Source organism: Leptonychotes weddellii, chromosome 5 (assembly GCF_054177405.1).
Source record: "Leptonychotes weddellii isolate Sample4059 chromosome 5, ASM5417740v2, whole genome shotgun sequence".
Taxonomy (NCBI): domain Eukaryota; kingdom Metazoa; phylum Chordata; class Mammalia; order Carnivora; family Phocidae; genus Leptonychotes; species Leptonychotes weddellii.
The window spans coordinates 40714557-40714874 of record NC_138373.1 but is presented as its reverse complement, the minus strand read 5'-3'; positions in this window follow the sequence as shown (position 1 = coordinate 40714874).

Sequence of the window (318 nt, the reverse complement as noted above, 5' to 3'; positions counted from 1 at the left end):
TCAAAGCTAATGGAGGTTGGTTCATGCGCTTCAAGGAAAGAAGCCGTCTCCATAACATAAGAGTGCAAAGTGAAGCAGCCAGTTATCCAGAAGATCTAGTTAAGATAATTAATGAAAGTTGCTACACTAAACAACAGATTCTCAGTGTAGACAAAAGAGCCTTAGTGTGGAAGAGGAGGCCATCTAGGACTTTCCCAGCTAGAGAGAAGTCAATGCCTGGCTTCAAAGCTTCAAAGGACAGGCTGACTCTCTTTTTAGGGGCTAATGCAACTGGGACTTGAAGTTGAAGTCAGTGCTCACTGACCATCCTGAAAATCC